The sequence below is a fragment of the Cyrtonyx montezumae genome, unplaced genomic scaffold, assembly GCF_038088225.1.
Source record: "Cyrtonyx montezumae isolate F1298 unplaced genomic scaffold, pur_monq_1.0 scaffold_10, whole genome shotgun sequence".
NCBI classification, from domain to species: Eukaryota; Metazoa; Chordata; class Aves; order Galliformes; family Odontophoridae; genus Cyrtonyx; species Cyrtonyx montezumae.
In genome coordinates this window covers 32591548-32616450 of record NW_027071826.1, presented here as the reverse complement: position 1 = coordinate 32616450, position 24903 = coordinate 32591548, and the positions used below count along the sequence as shown (strand labels likewise).

Genomic DNA, 24903 nt, shown 5'->3' with positions numbered 1-24903 from the left:
TGCCCTACAAAATTATCTTTTTGGAGGGAATTGGAAGCACAGATATATCCTCTGGTCCTGTGTGACACTAAAATACACTTTGTAACTTGAAGCTGAAATTACATAAAATATTTGAGTAGGACCTTCTACTGAGCTGTCACCTCATTCCTACTGGGATCACGGGGCTTACTTTGTAAGCATTTTGATAGCAATTTCATGAGGTTGTTTTGTGCTCTTAATAGATGTCATCTAGCATTTGGTAGTGCTGAGCAGATACCATCTGCAGTGACTCCGTGGGCAATGACTAAACACAAAGCTGCAGACTCCAAGACTCCAATCTTCTTGCTTTTCAGCAGGAGGAGAAAAGTAAACGGCCATGAAAATTCACATCATAAAATGGAAGCAAAGAGAATCTGAATGAAGTATTTGCCCTGTAAGATTACTCATACATAGATAATTGAGATAAAAGGGATAGTCAGACTGTTCTGCACGCATTGTGTGTCTGGCGGTAGAGAATATGCTTTGTGATGTACAGAGCTGTCTCTTGGCAAACTGTTTGGGTGAGGCATCTCTGAGGAAGAAAGATTGTAAAGAATTCTTACTATTCAGATTCTTTCCTTATTAATTATGGGAACTGCAAAGCGTTTTACATTAACTGTGTATATGTCCTCTAGATCAAAAGGAACATATAGCAGTGCCATTCAGCAGTTGGTTCTTCGGTACATTTCTCTTCCGAAGAAATCATGCAAAAATCTTCATCTCGTTTTTCCTGATAAGTGGACAAAAAAAAGGCTGTCTGTACTGATTTTTTTCTCAGGCATTCTGAAATCACTCCCTCACCTCTGATGCAGCTCAACCAAGATGACAATGTCCATGCAAACCGGATGTCTTGGTTTAGCAACCATAGTGTTCAGGTCTGCTCAGAGTGTAACAGGAGAAAGCCTGTGTGTAACACTTGGGTTTTTGCTTCCCGTAGTAGATTTGTATTGCTGCTAGAAGCACTCTTTTGAAATGTTTTTGAACATTTTCAGTGCTCGTTCATGCAAACAAGTTGTCAAAGAGGTGGAATTCCTCTGGGGTCAGCACGGTTATAGCAACATAAAAATGCTTATGTTGTAGTATTTATACTGGTATGGCTTGTTCCTAGAAGAGATAGTATTACAGTGCGATTATAGAGAAGAGAGATTTAATCGCCAACATTGTTTTAGGTAGCCAATAGGAAGGAATGATGTTAAGCCTCTGGGTATCTGTGTTGAGGACACGGAGTTTGTATTATCATGAGCGCGTGTGTAATATACTCTCAGCTCCCTAGGGGATAGCATACTATCCTGCTGTCCCAGTGAGACCAGAAAGGATCTTGTCTAAAACGGAACTGCTGTCAGGAGCACGTGGACATGACATACCCAGGTAGCTCCATTAATCCAGCATACTACCCACAGAATGCTCTTCTCTTAAAAGGTGGGAAAGGGGCAGTCGGGCTGGATGTCTTTAATGTGCTATCATATCTCTCCCATTTCTTTGTTACTAACAAAAAATTTAAGCACCCTGAAGCTTTGCTTCCAATATGAGGCCCTGGAGAACTAGTTTTTCTCCATTCAGGGCAACTCTCTGCGTGAAGACTGACTGTGTGGAGTGAGATCCACAGGTCAGTGTAGCGAATGTTTAGGTTGCTGTGTTGAATGCTCAGCTTGTTCCATTAAGGTGACCTCTAGGGTCATCTTCACTTCCTTTCCCACAAAAAAACCCTTTCCCTTTGGTCACCAATGATTATATGGGGAGCTGGGGAGATCCAGGTAGCTGGGCAGAGAAGTAGTATAACAACCAATCAAATTAAATATCTAATGCATATTTGCAAAAGCTACATATAGCTGAAGCATGTACAGGAACTTTAGTTACAATAGGATGTCCTATCCTTTTCTTTACCCGTCTTCAGATAATTCTCATTTGAGAACAGTGTCCTTATAATACAAAGATGGTATGAGATTACTTAGAAATTGAAGTTTAAGGTGCCATGCTTTATCAAAAATGTTGTCCCAGGTCCAGAGGTAGTGAATATTATGAAGAGTTAAACCAAAGTCATGGGGAATTGAAGATATTAAGAGCTATGCCAGGTCAGAAATGGCTCCAGGTTTAACAACAGAGCAGATCTCAAGGCTGGTAGAAATGTCTGCCTAGTCATTTTGGGACAGTGGCTGAAACGTAACTGCATTACGCTGCTGTCTGGGAGCAGCACTCTGAAAGTAACAGAGGCAGCTGTGAAAAGGAGAGCTGCTGTCTGCTTTGGTTTTGCTTTCTGAGCAGAGTGACATGAGGTGTAAGAATTTATCTATTTTTTTTCCTCTTAGTTTAATTCTTAAACATGTGGTGACTTGGGCGGACAGAGCATCAATCTGAAACTCGGAGTTGGTGTCATCCTCCTGCTCCTGTCCCAGCACCTCCAACTTAAATGCTTTTTGCACACTGTGTTTTGAGATGAGCACCGATACCAGTTCCTTCGTGTTCTGTTCCGGGTGTGTGCCAGTTCACTATAGCCCATATTCTTTGTCGCTCTCTTTCTTTGCTTGATTCAGGAACAAAGAGGAGCAAGGGGTACTAGTGCATGCAGGGAGGAGATAGTGGAGATAATGAGATAATGATACAGAGGAACCTTACGTAATCTTTGCATTTCAATTTCCTGAGGTGTTGTGTTTGTTGGTTTATTTGTATTTATTTATTTACTTATTTATTTTCCAGGAACCATTTCAGCTTGCATTTTGGATCAAGTAGGCGTTTGAGTGCCTGGTGAGAGAGAGGAGACAGCAGCTGGGAACCGGCAGCCCAGGTAAAAAGCCTCAGTCCGGCCTGGTAAGCACAGTCAGCCCTGGGGTCTCTGCCGTGCGAGGCACAGCCTCCCTGCTTTCAACACAGAGGCACGCCTGTGCTTTATGGCACTGGGGAAGGAGGCCGGGGGACAACATTTTGGGCCTTAAGAGCAGACCGCTCACATTTTCCCCGTAACCCAGCCTGCAAATGATGGAAGACGTGGCACATCTTAGCACAGAAGGAAGCGGTCCTTAGGGGCAGCCGAGGCAGTGTAACCGAGGTAGCACCGGGCTCTATGGGTGGCACCACGCACCACCGCTTGCGGACCGCGATCCCTGCGGGAGCACCGCTCCTCCTCATCGGCCCCAATCAGCCTCCTCGCCGCGCTGCCCACGGGCCTGGGCTCTCCCCTGCGAGGGCCTTTCACAGCCCCCAGCCGGGGAAGACACCCGGCCTGCGGAAAAGCCCCGACAGCGATAGTGGAGGATGCTTCTGCGGCAGCTGACATCTGCCCGCGGGGATGGCAGCTTTTGTAGGGAGGAAAGGAAGCCGACGGCACAGCGAAACCCAGAGCCGTTCTGTGTAAGGCAAGGCCCTGCTTGTAGGGCGGCCCCACCGCCCGGAGGGTCTCCATGCCTCGGCTCCGGGGCGGAACGCAGCTTTCTACCCCGCACGGCGCCCACCCGCCGTACCCGCACCGCAGCCGCCCCAGCGCGGCCTAACGCCGAGCGGGGAGGCGGGCCCACCGCCGCAGCTGGCACCTCCGGCAGCCTATCGCGGCGCTTCCTTTCGACCGCTTCGCCCAATGGGGAACGGCGGAATGGAGTGGGGGCGCCAAAGCCCCTGAGTGAATAAAACACTCGGGGGCCCGTGGGAGGAGAGGGGCGGGGACGGAGCTTTGACGGGAAGCGCCGCGCGGCCATCCCAGGGCAGAGCGACGGGAAGGGCGGCCAATGGGCGGCAGCGGGGGGCGTGGCGGACGGCGGGGACGGGAGTGCTGCGGGGGGGGGAGGGAGGGAAAGAGGGGGGGGCGGCGGCGCTGCTCAGTGGCGACGGGCGGCCGAGGAGGCGCCGGAGGGAGCGGCTGCGGCCGGCAGGTGAGCGCCTCTGGGCCGCGGGGCGGGGTGAGGTCGGGCCGGAGCCGCGGCAGGCGAGGGGGCCGCGGGCGGGGCGCCCGGGGGTGTTACGGGCGCGGGGCGGCGGAGCCTGAGCGGGATCGGTGGGGGGGGGCGCGGGCGGCGGCGCCCCGGGGAAGTACGTGAGGGGCCGGGGGAGGCGGCGACGCCCTGCGGCGCACGGCCTGGGGCGGGGGGCGGCGAGGCCGGGCCGGGCCCGGGGTGGGGCGCCGAGCGCGGCGCAGGTGGAGCCGGCGGGGGCGGCCGCGAGGGCCCGGCGGCGGGCGGCAGGGGAGAGCACGGAGCTCTCGGAGCCCCCGGCCCCGCGGAGCGGCCCCCGGCGCTTCCTGCTGCTCCGCTGCCGGCTGCCTGAGCCCTCCTCCGGGCCGAGAGTCCCCCGGTGCCGCCCGGCCCGCGCTGCTTTGTAGCGGCCCCGGCCCGGCGGGGTGCCCTCAGCGTGTGGGAATCGTGCGGAGCCGAGGCGCTCGGTGCGAGCTGTTGTTGGAGCGGCCGCTGAGGTGAGGATCGCGTCTTCCCACCTGGGAGCGCGGCTCTCGGCTTCCTGCGCCGAGCGGCTGCACAATGGGAGCTGTTATCGGGCAGAAGGCGGCGGGGATGGGCGAGCGACGGCGTGCGGCTGCGGCCGGACGGAGCCCGCGCCGCGGGCGGGCGCGACCCGGCTTCGTTTTCGGGTGCTGAGCAAGGGTTAAGCACGGCTTCTGTCTGGAATGTGCTTAACTCATTTTATTGCACCGATGGAAACGAGCAACGTGGTGCATCTCTCAGAGGAGAGCGGCAGCCCTGCTCTGAGGCTCCCTCGGTCCGGTGGATTTATGTAACCTGCTCCTTAGTGCTTCATGAAATGATAAGGGAGCTCTCGCTCTGATTCCTATTCAGTGTCTGTGTCACTGCGTTATCAAGGGTTTTGTCAGTGCTTCTCGGCCGGCTGCCTGCGCTGGGAGATGCTTGTAACCACCTCAGTGTCCAGCTGTCATGTCACTGGCGTTGGCTTTGTGGTTTTCGTTTGTCTTTCTTGCCTCTCCAGCTAGGGTCCGATGTGGGAGGGTGAGTCGGAAGGCACAGTCATTCCGCTTGGCTACAGTGCTGCCCCAGCTATGGCTCGTAGAAAAAGTGTAAATATTTAAGTGGATTTCTGACTCATCACTTCTATTTGACTTATTGATCTCTGGTTACTCCTAACACACTCTCTACGATTATGCAGAAGTTAATAGTTACCATAGCGAAACAGTATTGTTTTTCTGCTCATTACTGTGTTTTCCATTTCTTCAGCTCTTGGCAATTCTCTGTGGAAATGTTGCCCTTTTTTTTTTTTCCTAGCAAAAATCTCGTGGAAGGGATACAAAATATAATGTGAACAAAGTCAGAAGGAACGAATCTGAGATGTGTTCATCTTTGCCCATGGTTCTTGTTTTGATAGCCTGGGTTGTGCGACGTTAATTGTTTCATCTGTAGCTGAGTAAGGTGTTGGTTTTAAGCCTCAGTGAAAACTCTGATGTGTACAGCTCCAAACATAACACATCAAAGAATTTTTTTATTTTGCTTTCTGAAGCCCAAAGAAAAAATGCAATTCAAATAAAACATTTAAATCCTTATTAGCTGAAAACTTATTTTTCAGCCTGGGAATGACTTCCCTACACTTAGTACTGCACTCAAATGTGCAGAAAATGAAGGTGCAGCAAACAAACCAACCAGCCACGCTGGGCTCTCAGAACTTGCAAGTCTCCCATTATTATGCTTTGCAGCGTGGTTTAGTTGCGTGGTGTTGGAATGATCTTTTAAGTACTTTTCTTTCTCCAGTAATGGGAGTGGTGGGTGAAAAGCTTGCTGAAGTAACAGTAAAAATCCTCGGAAAAGTACTTACCTCCCCAGTAATGGGGGCTAGAAGGAATACATACTGTTGTGCGGTGTTAATCATGTGCTCTTAACTGCTTGCTTCAGCACTCCTCAGGGTTCTTGAATTCTGCCTGTAGCTGGCTTTGTTCTGCTACTACTGTTGGTGAAGCTGCATAATATAAAAACAAACCAATAATATAATAAAAATAAACCCAACACCAAAGCACCGAACTGTCCTGATGTTATAGAAAAGTAAGTCTTCTCACTCCGGAAATGATGCTCTGCCAAACCTTGATGGTGAGAGATGCTTGTGGCAGCCTGAGCTCATGCAATTGCACTCATCTGACACTCTGACCTGGTAATTTTTTTCTTTTTTAGAGTAGATTGGATGTAATTATAGTAGTCTATTAAGCAAGCTTGGTTTAAGCTTAAGTGAAATTGGGGCTTTAATTTTGCTTTTGAAGTACCTTGATCAGCGAAAACATTGAAATTATAGGTAGTTGTTCAGTCCAGGGATCTTTATTTTACTGTGTGACATCAGTGCCTGTTGCCTTTCTTTCTCTGTAGCTTCACCAAGCGTGAACTGGATCGCTCTAAAGCTTCTCATGCATCCTCTAGGGCATTGTAACCAGAGCAGATGTCTCTGGCAGTACTTTCACCAAAAAATTACTCTTTCGTTGCTCCCTCTTTGCTGATCCAGATGAAAATGGTGGCACAGAAAAATATACAGACTTCATTGGGATCAGCTGCCTGAACAGGCTGACTGTGTTACTGTGCGAATGTTACTGCCTGTATGGGGGAAGGGGTTGTGACCTCTTTTCTGAAGCAGCTCTCCTAGGTTTGCCTAAGCTCGTCTAGAAACTTGGCAGTTTAAACTTGGGCTGTGGTGGATCAGCCTCCTTCCTGTCTGTGCATCTTTTCATGCTGCCACAGGAGTCTTTGTGTCTAGGAGTTCAAGTCCGGGAGTTAAATCAAGCTGGTGTAATGAATTACTTCTTGCTTTGTTAGGTTTTGGCTGGATCGTGTTTCTGACCATTGGGGTGGGTGAAGATGGCAGTGGGAGGTGGGACTGCATCTTGATTTAAATTTGCTTGGGAATTTTTTGGGATAGTTCTGTCAAATCACCTGGATTAGCAAAATTATTTTATGTTGGCTTGGCTGATGAAAACTCAAACTGGAAAAAGTTCTTCAATTTTTCCCAGTGATGCGTAGATATGGGCCGTGGCAGCAGCAGTGAGGGGAAGGGCTGCAGCTTCAGTGACACAGCTGTGCCTGGGAGAGGATGTGCTCATCTCAGCGGTGGGATCCATCAATTAGCCATTTTGATGTTCTTTACAGTGTGCAGTCAAGACAGATGATGCATCGGGAATGAGAACTTTCCTAACAAGATCAGGAGGATTATTCCACCGTGCAGGAGGCAGCACTCTTCCTTTTTTCATTGACTAAGATTTGTATCGATAAACTCGCAAGCACTGATAGACTGCCATCAATCAGGAAGTACAAATGGCGTCATGTCATGTTAACTGCTTCTCTGCATCCGTCCAGAATCCTTTTAACTGTATAGGAGGAGGTAGGTCTTTGAGAACTGCAGTTGCATCACTCAGCATTTGTCCCTGCTGAGCCATTCGTTGCAGAGTTGAACCTACTGTTTCTGGTAGTGATTTTTGCATGTACATCTTCTTTTTGTGCAGTGTTGTGACTGAAAGGGTGCCAGGACAAATGGTTTGTGTAGAGTCTTGGACTGACCAAGGATTGGGAATGCCAAACTGTGGAGGTTCTCTTGAAGAAAAAGTGAAGCCGCGCATCTCAGAGTTTGGAGTCAGGAGCAAGTTCTAGGCTTCCTTGAGTGCCAAAGCTGTAGGATTCTTGGGTTTTGATGTTAGCCTTCTAAGTGAAATGCTATTTTCAGGTGTTTTGAAGCTTTGACCATAGTGTTTGGACTTTTTCTGGTTGCCCCTCCTTCTATAGGAAACATCCCCTTGATGAATTGGTTTATGAGCATTACTCTTTAATAAAATCCTTAGGCACACACGAAATTGAATTAGAGTGGCTTGTTGTAGGTACTTGGTTAGTGGCTTCTTTACTGGACACGGATCTAGGAGATATCAAGGCTCTAAAGACAAAAAAAAAAAAGTAAAAACAAACTGATACACCTGGCCAGAAATATTTCTGCTGTACACTAACTGTTCTTACTCTGAATATGTCCACTTCTGTTTTGTTTCTTTCTTTCTAAGACAGAAAAAAACCAACAAACTTGAAAACTCTCTCTTCTGCTTTTAATGTTGTTCAAGCATCATCAACTCAGTTCCAGTCTGGGCTTTCTTCTGGGCAGTGAACTGATTTTAGTGCATTAAAAAAACCTTGTCTCGGAGGTGCTTTGACGTTCCCAAGGCTTGCAGTTGGCTGATGGGCACTGCACACATAGCTGCTGAGCTTGGAGTTGCTCATTTTACCTTGCAAGCGAGTGCTTCAGGGCTTCAAACTCCCAGGTCTCAGGTTAGCTGATATCTCTGTGTTGATTTTAGGTTTTGGGTGAGGGTAGTTTGCTTTCAAAGGCAACTGTTCAATTCATCAACTGTTAAAGCGAAAGTCTGGAGGGGTGTGGGAGTTGGTTCCTGGTACAGAGGAATGGTGTGGATAGAAGCTGGGTTGGCAATTGCAGACAGCCAGTTCTAAACTTTCGTAGCTGATGATAAAAGTGTTGGGCTTGTGGTTTATTTTGTGTGCATGATAGGAAAGAAAAGTATTTACCTTCCTTTTGATGTCCTTAACAGAAATCATCCAGTTTTGTCCTTGATGTTTTTCCCTGGAGCTTGGACAGTCTGTTTTGTAGAAACTTTACTGCTTCCTTTGCTTTTTGCTCCAATATTTGTTTCTTGCTCAAACTATTAACCTAAGTTCAGTGGATAGTACTCACAGGGTACTCTTGCTCATCAGGCATGGGGTGATGCTTACTTGCAACTGCTGCTGAGCCATCTCAGCAGGGAGAGGGAAGAATTTGCGGCCCTGTCCTCTGGTGTGGATATGTGGAGTGCTTTACTAATATGCTTTTAAGCATGTCCTTTTTTTTTTTTTTTTTTTTTTCTTTTTTAAGGCTGGTTATTTTGTTGTCAAAGAGTGCTTAATGTGATCTTTCTGCTGTCCAGTCGTGAATTATTGATAGTCCTGTTAATGGTTAGATTTAATTGTTCAGTGTCGTCTGTTGTTTTATTTTTCTTGTTATTATTTTGTGCTGGGGTGAGGGGATGGAGGGGGCAGTTTGTTTGTTTCAAATGCGTGTCAGCCATGTACTGTGCATGGATTTTCCTGTGTAAAGAAAGCCAGTAAAGAAACTGCTAGGTCTGTGCAGCTGGTCAGCCCAGAGGAGAGTCAGCCTCATGCAGGCAGGTGGAGGGCTGCAACTTAATCAGCCACTATCTTTCTGTTCAGGAGTTAATCCATATCCTTCTGTAAAGTACTTGTCGTTGTAACAGTCTTTCAATATTTGATTACATATTCTATATTTAAGCTGTGTTTTGGATTTAATATATGCAATCAGCAAATAGAAGGCAGTCTGAGTGCTGCATAAAACTCTCTGGATGCCCTTTGGTTAAAGGCCTGGTGTTACTGTAAAATCTGGACTGCTTATCGTTTTGTTTACCTGTAGGGTAGTAGGGTGATACAGCATCTGTTTTCTCTTTAGGCTTTGATTTCTTTGGGTGAATTCTGAAATGGCCTGGAGGCTTCTTTACAAGTTTGGGAGGAGCAGGATGGTCTCTGTGTCAGATCATTGCTATGCTGTCCCCAGGAGCAGTGGCACATTGAGGATTTGTAGGATTTCCCTTGGCCCTTTACCAATCTGAATACTTTCTAACTTTGATTTTCATGAGAAGTGCTCAGAGTCCAAGAGCTTTCTGAATAGAGTCACCCTGATTTTTCTTCTCATCAACACTGCAATACGGAAGTTTGTGGCTGCTCAAAGGCATAAAAGAAAAGCTTGTGAGATTGATTTGGCACAAACTTCAACAGCCAAAATATCAATTTGCTGCACAGTGCATTAGGATATGCTTCTTTAAAGAAGTGTGTGCATAATATTACGTGACAATTTTCCTTGTTCTTTCAAGTACAGAATTCTTGCCTCAGAAATGCTGATTTACATAAGCGTAATACAATTTCATGTTGGTTACCTCACATTTCTGATGTAGTTCTGTACTTCAATTTTACTTTGGGATGTGATCAGTTTTTCTCCGTATAATTCTTGTCTTGGTCTTTATTTGCTTTGCATACAGGAGGTTGTTCCCAAAGTAGTTTGAGCACCCAGACAGCTTGTGGTATTTTGCCCGTGAGCAAACTGGATATGTAACGTCTGCCTACACTATTTGTTGACTTTTAGCTGAGGACCCATTTCTGCACATCTTATAAACAGTATTTGTCATTCAAGTGAGAAACAATTTGGCTCCAGCCCATTGAAATTTAGCGGTTGTGAAATTGGTGTTTTAATGCTGTAGGTTTACTCCTTCTCCTCCTGTTTGAGGCGGGCAGTGCTGGGACATACAGATACACTGAATGCCGCGAGGCCCTCTGAGGTCTTGCAATTGTCACACAACTGCTAAGGATGATAAATAAGTTGATCAAAACAATGTGTGGTGGTTTTTTTTTTTTATGAAATCCAGGGCAAAAATCTGAGTCAGTCTTAATTTCCTTATTCCTCAATTTCCTGTCTTAATTTCCTAATAATGAGCTGCAGTGCTTTGCTAGGAACCAGCGTGTTCACTTGGTAGGACAAAAGATTTTCCACAAAACAGCTTGCCTTCTCCTGTAGAATGTTGTGTCTGATCTGCAGGAGTTTGGCTGGCTGGACGGTTTATTACTGTCCATCTCCTGTGTTTCAGAAAAAAACTGCAGAGTGAGGAAATTTGGAAGTTGTGATGTATGCTGGAATTGTCCAAGATGTTAGACTGGCTGATCTCTGGTCTTGCTTGCTGATGGCTAAGCTGCTTGCCCAGCTGGATTTCTGCTCTAGAGTATAACTCAAATATGTCCCGGGATCCTTTCTTAAAACAGTCCTTGTCCAAAATGTGTTTCTGTTGCTTCAGTCAGATTTGCTTTCCACATCATTTTTTCTTTGTTGTTTTTGTAGTTCTCACCCTGCTCTTCAGGTAAGGCCCTGAGTAATTAGTAAGGACCCACATTAATGTTGTTCCTTTATGCATGAAAGTTGTAGGAACTCGGCTTAATTAATTTTTTTTTCTTTTTTCAGGTTTATTTTCAACAAGATCAGTTCTCTGTTTCCACTTCTGCAAGCACCAGTACTGGAGCTGTGGGTAGGGGAGACAGCACGGAGGGGCTGTGCTGCTGCTAAAAGGAAGTGACACGGGTCCGGTGCGTACTGCCCATGGGGCTGTGAGCTGGCTTCTTCTGGAAGTGGTCCTGCCTGCCTCACCCTCACCAGGGCCCACCCGAGGTGAAGATTGTGCATTCAGCAGCTCTTCCCTTGAAGTTTCTTCCAAATGCGTAACTGATGCCTGCATAGGAGAGAGGCCACTGATAGTTTGGTACAGGTAATGAAGCTTGTGTGCCTCTTCAAGTAGGGTGGATGTAGCTCTGTTCTTGAGGGCAACCAACTACTGGTTGTCTTGCCGTAGGACATAGGTTTCATTGATGAGAACACATCTCATAAAATTATTATAGTGCTCATGGCTGCACACCATTATCATACCTGTTACTCGTACATAGCAAGATGTTATCTGAACTAGCAGAGTTCTATTGATAGCCTTACTCTTTGTCTCCACTACAGTGTATCACAATCCATTGACTTGCATTATAGCCTTAGATGTAAGGATTTCTGGAAGTGAAGGTTGTGCAGCCCTCTGATCAAAGGTGAACAGTAGTAATTGCATTGAATATCTTGTTTTTGTTTTTTTTACAGCATTAGGTCTCATGGGAAGTGGAACCAGTTGGAGTAGACAGAATATAGGCAAATGATAAGATAATTGGTGATTGTGATGATACAGTTATACCTTGCTAGTGATAATGTTACTGCAGCGGAGGAAAAAATATCTAGTTTCCAGATCTTCCTACCTTTAGATCTCCAGTAATGAATGGAAAGCAATTTCTTGAAGGAGCTAGCAATGGGGTTAGTTTTTTGCTTTTTGTTTCTGTCACATACATGATTTTTTGCTTTTTGTTTCTGTCACATACAGGCTCCAGTTTTTATCTGGAAATGTACAAACATGCTTATTCCAATCTCCTTAATGTGGCTTTTACATAAACGATTGCTTGTTACTCAGTTTACTGCTTTGGTGTTTGGTTTGGATAAATTCTACATAAGCTCCCTTTCTCCTTTCAAATATAGTCTTTCAGCTTTCCTAATGCATGTTGCTGTGCTGTAAGACCTATCATATGGATAAAAAATGATTAGTTGCAACTGTGTGCCTTTTAGCTTTGTGGAATAACTAATGATTTGTTTACTCATCTATCTGAGAGGGCATTACATCCGGTCTAGTTCTGTGTGAAGAGATACTAGATCAATCTGCTGTGAATTGCTGTCCCAGTTTCTTCAGTGGGAAGGTCTGGCATCTGCCAGCCTTACATTGTATCACCCCCACATCCTGAGGACTGCTGTTTTGTGTTAGGTGTAAAATAGCTGCAGCTGCTATGCTTGGAAATTCTGGTTGGCATTACTTCCACCTTCCAGGGCTTGTTTTCAGATATACTTGGTTACATTTCTGAATATTGCAGCACTATAGGTTTTTTGCACTGTATGTTCCTTGGTTTACCATGTGGTGCAATGTTTGCAAGGCAGGTATGGCTGGCAGGACCTGCAACAATACTGTCCTAAAGCTACAGGCGTAATTCTTGGGACATACTGTTTACAGAAAGTGGGGAATGTTGCCAGTATGAAGTATGCTGGGAATTGCTTCTCCAGGCAGCTGTTTTCATGACACTGTGACTAGCTCTTCCACTCAGCACTTAATAGCTTTTCAAAGCATAAGTGGGCAGTTTGTTGAATCCTGCTCTTCACTCTCTCCTCCTTATAGGCACATCAGAATGATTGAAAACAGTTATTAATGTAGGAAGGTAGCAAGGATTGTGGTAAACATGTAATAGTCACTATATCAGGTGCTGCTAATACGTATTGTTCAACTAAGTCTAGTTGGTTTTGTGTGCTTTTGTTTTCTAATTTTTTTTTTTAAGGATGTGATGTTCTCTTAGTAATTGTGGTGGGGAGTGTACTGACATTAATCTCATTCATGCTTAGGTGCTAAAGCAAACAGCGTTGTTTTGTTCAGTTAGGTATTCTGTAGTTCTGTGGTTATTTTGGGCATCTGCTGTTTTAAGTTTAGAAGTGGGCTACAGGTATTCCTGGATTTCCTAATTCTTTTTTTTTTCCCCATCCAATTTGTAAATTCTTACTCTTTTCTAAGGATAGGAACTCATGTCCCCTCACCACCCTTGTGAGGCCCAGTAACATTTGCAACGAACTTAAGCAAGAGAAATGTCACTAATACATGTTGCTTTCTTGCAGTTATTCTCTAGCAGAGTTGGGGTCATTTAAGGTTGGATACTTGGCAGATGTGTTCAGTGGCTGATTACACTGTAATATGGTTCTTAATGGTCTTGTCCAGAGCAAAGTTAAGGAAGCTCTTCATGTACCTGTACTTTTTTTTATGACTTGTGTTTCTTGGAACCAAAGTATCATTTACTGTTCATCTGAAAGGTGTCACAGTATTTCCTTTTAACATAACTTGAAATTCTCCTTTTATTTTGTAGTCAGTCTGTATAGCCTTTAAGCAGGTGGCAGAACTTTTCTTCAGCTGTAACCAGTAGAACATCTTGATATCTAAAATTCAAGTCAAGCAAGAGGAGAGGCAGGACAGCAGTGGGCTGTGTAATTTTGTTCCATCAGTTAAATAAATCCAAATCTGATTAAAAAATGAGTTATTGCGAAGAATGTTCAAGAAGAATGTGAAGGTTGTGAAAATTTTTGGAGAAAATCACAAATGCTTCTGACATGAACTGTTAAGTTCCTGGCATGCCAGCCTCGTTGAGAGTCATGCTTTGTTTTTTGTTTTGATACATAATGGAAAGTTAGACACAAGAGAATGTCATGAAAAGCATATTTACTGCTCAGTGTAGCAAATAAGGTTTTGAGAACTGTCTTTATTTTATGCTCTATGGTTAAGGTGGCGTGCCAAGCTGGAAGATGTTTATAATCCTTGGGACTTACAGTTGCAAACCTCATTTGAAGTTTATAACCTTTCTGTAGTTCATAGGTTGTTCTTTCTGAAATCCTGCTATAGGAGGTGGCATGGGAGCTACTACACAAGGCAGTAGTATGGTGTTCACAGGAACAGCCCAGGATGTGAGCTCTACGCTCAGTACTGAATTTCCCCAGCAAATATAGTTGGTGAACAAATACATCTTATCCTGGCAGTGATGCTACTGATGATGTCCAAGGGAGGCACTAGTTAGCTCACGTTAATTTTAGCCTGTTTGTCATCACTGAAGGAGGAGAGCTCTTTGCTGATTGTGTGCTTCTGCAGCATCCTTGTGTTTGACACCTTGGTAAACCATAACCATTCATTGAACCATCAGGAAACTAAAACAGGGAAAAAGCAAATCTTTTGTGCTGGTGTGGTGAGCTGAATCAAGAAGATTGCTTGCAGCTGGTGGTTAAAGCTGGCTCTCCTTATGTAGAGCTGGCATGCTGCTTATTTTGGGGTTGGTAGTGGAGTGAGAAGGTTGTTTGTGTTCTGGGAGGGAAGTTGTGCAAAGCAGCGAACAAAGAAGGAATTGCCTGTGGAAACGGTATGTATTTCAGCTTTTCATGAGGAGGAAGTGTTTTATGTTGTCATTTTGAGGATGTTCCTCATTGCAGAAAATAGTACAGAATTCACTGGACTTTGAAGGTAGGAAAGGGCAAGTGTGGCCTTCAAGCTGCTTAGCAGGGCACTGTCCTGATGGAGGAGAGGAGGGTGGTGGTACTGGGGACTGTCTCAAAGAGTGGGAAGGGGCTTTTTTTTTTGTCTTTTTTTTTTTTTTTATGTATGGTTATAACTCTGTTCCTTGTCCTAAGAGTTTTTGGTTTTGAATGTGGCTTTGTTAGTGATATGGATGTCAGGTGTGCAGCTGCCAGCATTGAGGAGATTGGCCTGGTGCCACAGCTGTTCAGCCATGGCTAAAGCCAGCGGGTTTGGGGCTTGCATGGAAGCAAGTAGCTTAGAGAACTTGTTTTACACAAAACCTCTAGCAGTGGCAAACTTAGGCCCTGAGAGGAAGGAAGTTATTGCTTTTAGGTCCTTAATGTCCATTGCTGCCTGTCACTCTCTGTGCTTCTGAGGAAATGGAAGAGCCTTTTGTCTGTGTGCCTGGGAAACCTCATTTATTTTGGGAACTGCTGCTTAAAATGCCAAGCTCAATGAGCGTTGATTTTTGAGATGTGTCGTAATGGAACAAGTGCTTTATATGTATGAGTGTTTGAAATTTTTTAATTTATCAGCTTCTGTTTTCAGGAAGACTGAATCGGATCTGATAGATTTTGTATTTCTGTGCTTCAAACCCCTCTGCATGCAGGTGCAGCCACTTGCTGTAACTACTCAGTACAACCTGTAAAATCCTGTGTTTTACTTCTTAAAGGTGTCTATTATATTCAAGCAACTCAGTATTTTTTGCAGTGCTATGAGGCATCAAGTCAGTACCTTTTCACTGTGAGCCCTACTTACCTTTCTGGCAAAAAGCTGTAGCAGTGCCAGGTGCCATGCTGGGACTGGGGGTGTTGTCAGAGCTGAGTCCCCAGGGCAGCTTTGGTTGAAGTACAAAATTCCTGACAAAATGAACTAGAACCAACCTGTGCAAGGAGACCTGAAGTACAGCTGAACTCGATTCTGTTTAAAAATACATTGCACAGACCAGCTATTACAAGGTAAACACCTTTGTATTTGTGGAAGAGCTGAAGAATTTTAGTCATGAAAACAATGTAGTATGATTATAGACTCAGAAACTCTTATTTGGGAAGGAGGAAGTGTTTAATTTCAGTTTGCTCCCTCCAACTTTCTGTAATGCTCCATGCTGACAAACGCCAAGTTGAGTCATTGCTTTTAAGTTACTTCCAAGTAAACGTGCACTATACCTGTGGCGTAGCAGAAGAAAATGAATATTAAGTGTTTTTTGCCTGTTTTCCTGGTGAAGATGGCTACTGTGTTTACTCAACTGTACTTCAGCGCTTGATCTTTAACAGTTGTGTGGAATTTTCCCACTGCTAGTTGGCACTCTTTTCTTTAAGGAGTGGTGATTGAGCATTGCTGAATGCCAGTCTGACTTTCCAAATAGGCAGCAAACAGCAGAGTCGAAAATATGTGGTTTCTCGATTTATTTCACTTCATGCAGATGGCTGATGTAGAAAAATGTTAATTGGATAATATACACTTTGTTTTTATTAGGAGTGTGGTTTTGCCCAAAACCTCCCAGCATAACTGTTGCAGGTTCAGTTCTTTGTGTGTGCCATTATGAAGTCCACGTGTTCTTGCTATTTAAACACTGTCATTTATTCTTGCTCTGTGCTTTAAAAGCCTCTGCGTCTGTTAGTGCTCATAACTTACTAATAGGACATTATTTGAGCTTGAGTTGCAGTAGCAGTGATCAATTCTAAGAAGGGAGTGTATACTTTTCTCTCTGTTCCTTTGTTCTGGCATGTGGCACTAAGGGAGCACTTGATTTGCTGTGGCACAGCTATGAGTTAGCTCTTTTTTGCCTAGTAGAGTTGTCAGTTTTTCTATATGTTAATCCTGTGAAGGAGATCCACTAAATTCTATGTGTTGGATAAATATTACTTTTTGCTGGAAATAATGAGGGTTATTTGTACAATGATGTCTTCAGAAGTGGATGTTCTGGTGTTTCTACAAAAGCTACCCATTTTTCTAATAGCTTATGAATCTGTATGTATCAAAAGCTGTATCAATCCTAAGCAAAACAGAATCCCTTATCCCGTCCATGTTCTGCTAGAAACAAAGATCAAAGCTCTTTCTGAATTTGGCAAGTAGCTCTTGCATTGCTTTGTGAAACTGATATATTTTATTTTTAATGTGACTTAATGCCCTCATCCTTGCAAAATAGATTGGATGTGGGCAGTGGGGCACTCCTGATAGGTGCTGGGGTGAGCTGCCTCGCAGTGAGCAGTGAGACTGCTGCTCAGATAGTCCTGTAGATAGAACTTGGGATAGCTGCAGAGAAGTCTGAGCCTGGGGAGGACGATAAATAATGGATGTCTTTGAGCAGTGTTTGATACAAAGGAGATGTTATGGTAATGAAAGCAATTGATAATCCAGGTTATTTGTTGTGACGTCCTTCCTCCTGCGATGATTACTTCTAATTTTCTGGAATTATAGTGAAAATGAATTGCTTTTCATGAGCTGCCTTCAGTCTGGGTAGTTCTCCAATTTGTTTTGCTCTGATGGCAGTTCCTTCAGATTCTGACTTTGCAATTTGTTTTGATGCTCCTTCTCTCAGGACAGGCTGTTTGCTATGAATGTGAGCAGGTTTGTTTCAAAGTGAAGCTTCTAATAGAAATTAAAATGGGAAAAAAAACTGAGGATCTTCAAAGTGAAAAATGTATATTAGCAGTAACACTGAAGACTTTTGGAAAGCCTTGATTGATTTCGTAATGGTTTGGATGAAGTCTGCCTTCTTGAAGTTGACATTGAAGGATGTTTTTTTTTCCCTAATCATTTCATAAAACTTGAGCATGAATAAAATTCATTTTCTACTTGTCGAACTCAGTTCTTCATAATTCTTCAAATGGGGAAGCTTAAGAGTTAGGAACTTTTGAAAAACTTCAAAGTTCTTACCTTGGAAAACTTCTACCTGAATATGGCTTCCAATTCTTGTTGCACAGGTGCTTTTGGAAGGGCTTGCTGCTGCTGTGGGTCCAAGCTCAGGTGCTAATTTCAGGTCCGTTGAAGCTGCCACAGCCTCTAGGTTATTAGATTAGTTTATGCAGGTGAAGGTCTTCCTGCAAAAGCCTTGGAGGACTGGGTTGTCTCAGTGTACTGTTGGTTGTTTGTTGAAGTGGTTTATTTTATTAGCACAGAAATGATGTCTGCACCTAGGTAGTATCAGCAGTAGGAGTGAAGGGTTGTGTTACTTGAGACATACTGCCGTTAGAAGTGTCTTTTACCTTGTGACTCTCACCTGAGCTTCCTTAAGCAAGGATCCTGGAGCAGAAGTATGTTTCTATGATCTTTTTCTTCCTCCCACGATCTTACTTTAAGTTTGATCTTTATTAATTTTCAGGTGTTAAAAAGCATGCTCTTTCTTCAAGGTGAAAGGTGTGTCTGAAAGGCACTTGAAGGAGGAAAAGAATATATAAGGAATTAAGTAATTAGATGTTACCAGCAGGCAGTGAGGACTGTCTATTCTAAATAGAAGAAACTAGCAAAGCTTATGTGTTTTTTTTCTTTATGGGTGCTGGAGTCATAGGGTCTACCTTGATGCTTTTGAAATCAGTTCCGGATACAGAGACAGGGGAAGGATCTCACAGTTAGGGTAAGTCACAAGTCTGTAACTTTGTTTTGCAATTAGTTTTGGCACAGTGACTGAAGTGTTCACAGCTAAAACAATTTCTAGTTGTTAGATTAACACCCAGAAATCCCTGTTTCTGCAGCTTTGCTGAGAGTGAAGATGAACCTGACAATGTGCTTCTTGGATTCTGGGTGAGCTGGTGAATAACAATGACTGAAAATGGGTAGTGCTTTTAAACTCAGAGAACTTGAATTGTGAAGCTGTGTCACTAGCAACCCTTCCTCTAAAGGCAATTTCCGTGCAGTTGCTAGGAGAACATTGGGTCAGCTGGTAGTGGTAGAGATGGAAAATTGGCCATTTCCAGTTTCTCTCCTGAGCCTCAACTCTGCTGGGACTGTGACAGTGTTAACCACAAGTGCCAGTCTGAAAGACATGTGGTGATTATTTTCCAGTTCTGACTGAGAGAATGAATGCAAGCTGGTGCTCTCAAGAGAATGTATTTATTAGTAGCCTTGAGAGCTAGCCTACTAGTAAATGACATCAAGAGCTTTCAGGAAAAGGGCTTTCTTCTTTGAGTAAGATGATTTTAGGGATCAGAATTTGTCTTAATAGTACTAGCAAACAAATATGAGGTCTGTTTCTCTTGATGTGCTTTGTAACCGATGTCTGAATTATTCCCCATACAGCTTTTAGTGACGAGAGAGAACTTGAAGTGAAATAAAAATACTAGCAATAGTGGAAGGAACAGATATGTCTGGAAATTGGGTAATATACAGATACTGAAGCGGTTTGGTGTTTGCTGTCATTGCATCTAGCACTTTTGGAATAAATGATTCTCCACAAAGTGGGTTTCCCAGTAATATTTGAGTCTAAAAGTCCTGTAGACTTGTGAAGGAGGGTCTCCTTGCTTTTGGAGTAACTGGTTGTGGAGGAAGATAGCTATTCACAACTGCTGTTTGTCAAACAGCTGAGATGTATTTCACCAGTAGAGTGAAAAACTGACTGTATTTATTCATTTTTCTTTTCTTTAGTACTTCTAAACTTGAAGGTAATTTGGGTGTAAAGAACAGAAAAGGCTAAATTTCTCACAGGTTTCCTTTTCTTTGTTATGTATATTCAAATGAAGAACTGAGACAAGGTCTAATAATTACTAATAACATAAAGTACCAAGGTCCAGTTATGTACGGGTGTTCACTTAAAGCTGTATTAAAGCAATTTCTACTGCTTTTCTGCCTTAATTATTTTAAGGAAGACAGAGATTGGTTGCTTTGAGACTCTGCATAGTGGTTCAGGTCTTTCAAGGATTTGTGCTAATAACAAATAATAACAGGGGAGAATGTTCAGGGGAGAAAGTACAAAGGAAATTGTGAAATGTGGTTTATGGTTATTGATGTGTAATGTGCTAAACTTTGTTAGTGAAGTCTACCTAGTAGAAAAACTACTGGTATTAGAAAAAAAAATTGGTTCTTGTCACAGAATGGTCAAATGAGGACAGTCTTTTAACATTTTGTCCCTTAGAGTTTATGTAGGTCTGCAGAAACAATTCCTAGTGCTGGCAATATTGCAGTTAACCTCTTGTCAGTGATTTGTGTTAGAGCACCTTGATTACAGTGAAACACAAAGTGGAAGAGATTTTGTCTGCACTGACAAGCTGTAAAAATCCAGATTTTGTTCACTCCACTGGGGTACTAATGTATTTTTAGTGCAGTGAAGTGAAAGTCTGAGCTTGAAAACTGTCGGTTGTCTTCTGTGCTTTCTGGGGGAAAAAAATTCAATTTCAGTTGAGTTTGCTCAGTCTTGGTTTGTTAAGCTATTGGTAGCTGCTGTACTTGGAAGCCTGTTGGCTGTGTCAAAAACAGCCAGCTGTTAGTGCAGGGCCCAAATTTGTTTTTAAAACAGATTTCTCTCTTTATTAATAGTTTTGTGTGTTGTGATGGTTTTTTTTTGTTTTTTTTTCCCCTTCTGGCCCTTTGTAATGCCTAAATATAGTCGATACTTTGGGGATTTTCTCTGGGCTGCTGAGCAATAGATGCAAAGTCAACTCATATCCTGCAAGGTCTATTAGCTGGTGCTTATTTCTGTGCCTCCAAACCAGTGATGCTTGCAGGTCCCAGCTGGGCTGAGGAGGCAGTGCAGCTGCTCTCTAAGCTCCGTGTGGAATTACACTTTCCACCCAGAGCTGGTTCTGCACAGAGCAGGCATGTGTGCCGTGGTACTGCTCTGCTGTGCAGCTCCGGGCATGGCACAGAGATGATGCATTTTGTAGAGCTGCTCGCACTATCTTTTCACTGGGCTTTTTGCAGGAGGTGGGGAAAGCAAGAAATGTTGCACAAGCACTAGACCCTGGCTAGCTGCTGAGCACTGGGCTGTGCTGGGCCCGAGGCAGGAGGAAGGTTACGAGAAGGTTCTGTTTCTGAGGCTCCCTGTTGTTAAGGGCAGTGGCTCTGAGCCGATACTGCTTGGGTGGGTCCCAGGCTTTGTTGCAAGGGATAGTGCTGCCGTAGCTCAGCCTGTCTTTGTCCTAGGTAATGGGAGTCTGTCTCTTTGTATTGATTCAATCTGCAAACGCTGGGCTGCATAGAAGTGGGTCCCGAGCTGACTGAGTTATCCACTCTTAGGTACTGCAGCTGCTGTAACTTTTTTTTTCTTCTCTATTTGGAGAAAGCAAAACAAACTTTGCATTGTGATGTCTCCTGTTCATCCCAATGGACAGAGTTTGAAAGGAATAGTATCTTCTTAACAGTGGAGCATAGCATTCATTCCTATAGTTTTATAAAACTCTGCTGTGACATATGTACTTTAGCACATCTCCAGTTAAATTAATCTACTTCTAGTATACTCCAAAGCTTTTTTATGAAAAAAACACAGCGAAGATGAATCCTCAGACTTTCAGTGAAGTGTCTTCTAGTCCAGGATTTGGGTCACAAGTGAAACTATTTAAATAAGAGATCTTGGAGTACTGATTTGTTGAAATTCAGCACAGCTGGTGCCTCCCTTGTAGTCTCAGGTGTTTGTGATTGAGGCTGGGGTGCAGGTGGTGTTTGCCTGCGTGAAGCACACCTCGCCTGCTGGCCTTCATGAAATTTCTTATCAAGTTGGTAAGTTGCACAGTTGCCTCATAGCCTGGAATAAGGACTCTTGACACTTACAGGAAGTTATCTTGAAGGTCTAGGTGTTTGGGTATATGTCCTTAAAGGGCCTGGCCAGTGGTAGGACTGAGACTTCATCTTGATGATAAGTGCTTGCAAATTGCTTAGAGAAAAGGAAAGTTAGACAAGGTGTGTTAGTTTATAGAAAGGCTTACTACACTGAGTGATGACCTGATTTGGTGAATTAATTGGATGTGTGTTATCTCAGCCTGGGTCTGCCCCCTAGCTCCGCTAGGAAGGAGAAGGGTGGCAGCTCTGAGATACAGCCAGTCTGTTTTCTGGGGTGCAGACGTCTTTACCAGCTCAGTGTTTGTCTAAAACAATACCTGCACTGAGTGTTTTCCTTGTTTTCTTTCCTTGTGGCAGCATTTCAAACTAAACCAGGAAAGTCTAATTGTGTACCCTTCACTAGGATGCTGTAGTTATAAAACAGATACTATCCAGTTTCTTTTGGTGATTCTAACAGAAGCTTGCACAGAGTAGACCTAAAACAGCAAAGGTGTGTTTTGTTTGAGCTGTTAATTGAGTTTTCCTTACTTTTTCTTTTGAAACTTCAAAAGTTGTATTTTCCTCTTATGCCCTGGCAAATTATTCCAGTAGCTAGGAGAATGCAAATCTTTGTCTAGTATCAAATAACAGGTACTTGATCTAGCAGGAAAGAAAGCAAAAGATGAAAAGAAGTTTGAAGTCTTTGTAATTTAGATTATGAGCAAGTTGTTGCTTAATTTTTTGTGATGTATTTCAGGAGTCAATTGTCCCGAGTATAAGAACTCAATATGTGTGTTTATGTTGGGATGAAGGGTGGCCAGGACAGGGTTGTGATGTTACAAAGCTTGTTTAAAAAATGTGGAGCTAGAACTGTGGGCAAAGCTTCAGTGGTAAACATGAAGGTGAGCGGGCTGCTGGTGGCTCTGCCTCTGTCTGTACATCAATTTTGTCTTCTGCAGTTCACCTGGTGCTCAGCTCTCCTCTTGGTATAACTAGTAGCCAGGGTAGTCCCAAAGATGAGAATGGACTTCAGTACTCCTTGTGTGTATGTGATCTTCTTTTGGGTTGCTGTACTGCATATTGAAATCAGATCACTTTTAGGAGGAATCTGTGGCCCCAACTAGGCCTTTATTACCTAACAGAGCTTCTCAGTTTCTAACATTTGCAGATTGCTTGCCATTAATTGCTTGGTCCCAGACTTAAGTATGGTAGAAGCAGTGTTAACCCTAAAGCTAATTTGGGCTGTGCACAACTAGAAATGCCTTCTTTCTGTTTCCCCAGTGGGCTCCTGTTTACTTTCTAATCCAATTAGGTGGGCACACAAGTAAACATGTAACCCACTAGAATTTCAGGTGATGCAACTAAATTTATGAGTGGTAGCTATCTTCATGTAACTTGTGAAACTTGTGATTATGGTGATGCTTGACAGCACGTCATTATTTGTTTGTTAAATATTTGTATTACAGCAGTCAGAGACTTCAGAATACAGAGGGAAGAATGATTTGATTACTGTACGATCCAATTCATTTTCAGTGGAGTAATACAAGAAACCATAATAAATGAGCTCCAAAGTGTTTCCTTTGATTTTCTGACTAGCTTCTATGGCTGTCACAAGAGCTTCCAAAATGCGAAGTAAACATGAAAATCCATGGAGTGTCTCTTCTAATAATGTTTTTTTTTTTTCTGAATGTAGTAGAATGTTTGGGAGGAAAAAGGAGGATATAGAACCAAGTATTTCTCTACTATGGATCTCACTCGATTGTGCAAGTCAAGGCTTGTTCACGTTTGGTAGAGAGAAAAGAACTTTTTTATATATATATATATATATATATATATATATATATATATATATATATATTTGAAGTAATGCATAGGATATGTTTCAAGTTAGTCTATTTTAAGTTGTTTAGATTAACTTCCCTTAAAGTAGTTCTTAGGAAGATGGAATTTAGTCCTTGGTTGGAATGTTTAAACATGCTCATTTTTTCCAAAGAAGCTGAAAAACCTATTGCACTTAACTGCTATTTAGTGCAAAGTGCTGTCCAAACTTTTGGAAAGGAAGCCAGAAACAGCAAACCAGAATCTTTTAAAGAGTATTCCATTCCATACATCTGAAAGCAGTTTGTGAAAAATGTTGCTGGAAACCTCAGATGGCACCCTTCAATTTAAAGGGATAGTAAAATGACTATAAAAAATAAATAAAAGACTAACAAAAAAGTAATCTATAGTGCTTTTTGTCTCATAATAGGAAAAGGAATTGACTCTGGATATAAAGTGCTGACCTTTATTGCATTTGCATTAGCCAGAATTATTAACATTGTATTGCAGAGGCTGTGGCACATTTTTGGCAAGCTGGTACATTCCTCTTTCTCTCTGTAGCTTCCTCCCACTCAGGAGCTTTTGTCTCTCCATCTGCTTTTTGGAGACAGAAATGCTGTGAGCATGCTGACCTCTGAAACTGTAACATGAGTTTGGGTTTGACGTAAAGCTAAATTGTAACAAGACATGCGGACTGCAGAAATAAGCAGAATTAGAGAGCTCTGTTTTTATATTTGCTTTTATTTAAATACAGTTGTGCTGTGGGATCAGCCTCTGGGAAGCAAAGTGCTGAGACCTTTGTAACCATTACCCAGCAGAGCTGAGAAACATTGGCTGTGCCAGTTGAATGTGCTGCTTGGAGTGTGTGTACTGCTTTTCTCCATCCAGAGAGGGAGTTAAGGGAAGGTGGCATTAAATAGATAAAATAAACATTAAAAAAATTACAGAGATTTGTATATAAACCACTTATATCAGTACAGCTGTGTGATAGTGATGCAGTCTACTGCAAGGCTCTGTTTTTTAGCAAATAGGAACATAGTTTGTGTTATTAATAAAAGACTTTAATCTGTTGCATGAGGTTTTTGTGGAAGAACAGTGGAATCATTAGTTAGTAATGTGCGTTGTCATTGTTAAACCTATAGCTGTGGGTGCACCATGCCTGAAAAATAAAGATGGTTATGTGTCAGGAGCTGCTACTTGAGAAGGTTTGTGTTAGCACTGTTGTATTCAGATCCCTGGTAATGAGGTACAAGGGTGCTTTGCACACTGCAGACGCAAGAGGTCTTGTGTGAACAGCACTGGAATTTTGTATGTGGTTGTTCCTAAAACAGATAGTAGCTCTTCCCCTCTCCCTCAGTTTGTATATAAACATAGAGTAATTAAAAAAGCTTGATTCATCTTGGACTGCTTTTTTTGTTTTTTTTTTTTTTGGAATGTAAGTGAAAAGTAGAGTTCTCCTTTAAATAGATATTGAAGTGGTTTCGGGCTGGTATTTAGGCAGGCGTTTTTATAAAGCGAGAATGAATTTGTTTTAAAGACGTTTCCCTATGGAGTTTAACACAGGGCTGGCAAGTTGCATTGCTGGAGTGAGAACTGAGAAATGGAGGAGAAAAACAAACCCCACAAACAAGTAATTCAGCTGACTTTTCATTGCCTAATAGTCTAAAAATGGGACATTATCAGTATTTGCTTATTCTCTG

General features: G+C 43.1%; 1 protein-coding gene across 7 annotated transcripts in view; it reads left to right on the top strand.

Moving 5' to 3' along the window:
* Positions 1-2746: 2746 nt before the first annotated feature.
* The window catches only part of NUMB (NUMB endocytic adaptor protein), an 89785-nt gene continuing 67628 nt past the window's right edge, over positions 2747-24903 (top strand). For 5 of the 7 annotated variants that reach the window (XM_065754740.1, XM_065754744.1, XM_065754742.1 and 2 more), the window contains exons 1-2: positions 3833-3878; positions 10990-11290. The gene's annotated coding sequence lies outside the window, so the exon portion shown is untranslated. Of the gene's footprint in view, positions 2801-3832; positions 3879-4171; positions 4415-10989; positions 11291-24903 lie in introns of those variants that run through there. The other 2 variants (XM_065754738.1, XM_065754739.1) reach the window with 2 other exon arrangements.